The following is a 1192-nucleotide window of genomic DNA, read 5'->3' on the forward strand; positions in this document are numbered from 1 at the left end:
AAGAAGAGATATCTAGATCATGAAGTGGTAACCATCACCTAGAAATATACTCCCTCCGTTCCTAAATATAAGTCTTTTTAGAGATTTCATTATAGAAACTACATTCGGATGTATATAGACGCCTTTTAGAGTATATGTTCACTCAATTTGCTCCGTATGTAGTCTATAGTAGAATCTCTTAAAAGACGTATATTTAGGAACGGAGAGGAAGTATATTATTTCGAGAAGACCAGCAAATAATTAATGTGCTCTTATTTTTCAAAATAATAATTTTATTTTTTTAATGGGTTCTTGTGCATGTACTATTTTCAAAATAATAATTCTATTTCGAAATGCATGATGCATTCATTCAGTGATCAAAGCTTGGAACAAAATCTTTTTGTTTTTTGAAGTTAGCTTGGAACCAAATCGATCGATATCTTGCAGTGTATAGCTTAGCTTTTTAACTTATTTGATTGATGGATTGATTGTTGGTCCATGGGGGCAGAGAATCCATATGATTGATCGTGCATGAATCCGTTAATGCAGAACAATCGTGTGAAACTGTGCAAGAATATATATGTGGGTGATGGATCGGATCCATTCTACGGCGTGAAAAACGGTTTGTTTCAGATTGGGATCGTTGAGAATGTGCTTGGGTCGTTTAAGGAAATAAAACGAATGCAATGGGATTGGAATCCTACTTTCTCGGTTTGTTACCTATCCAGGATTGCCCCGCATCCATTTATAGAGCTGTGGTTATGGGTTAACATACAAAGGGGAATTATTGGCGGCTCGATGGCCTAACGTCCACATGCTGTGTTCTGCGGCTGTGTGCATGTGCTTACACACTAGGCCGGAAAACTACAATTCCTTTCTCTCAAAGTGGTGCCTAAAGATAGAGAACTCAAACCTTATCTCAATTATCTGCACTGTCACACATAAGCCATATATTATAAGGGTATCCATACCACCATTGTGTATATTTAGGGCAATAGAGAACTCAAACCTCATCTCAATTATCGGCACTGTCACACATAAGCCATATACTATAAGGGTATCCATACCACCATTGTGTATATTTAGGGCATCTCCAGCACGCCTCATCAGAATCGCCCCTATATGTCAAGATCGAACGGTCCGCACACTTTTAGACCTCCCGCATTGATGCCCGGCCAACTGGCACACTACATGAGAAGTCTACTCTGGCTTT

The sequence above is a fragment of the Triticum dicoccoides genome, chromosome 1B (genome assembly GCF_002162155.2).
Source record: "Triticum dicoccoides isolate Atlit2015 ecotype Zavitan chromosome 1B, WEW_v2.0, whole genome shotgun sequence".
In the NCBI taxonomy this organism is placed as follows: Eukaryota; Viridiplantae; Streptophyta; class Magnoliopsida; order Poales; family Poaceae; genus Triticum; species Triticum dicoccoides.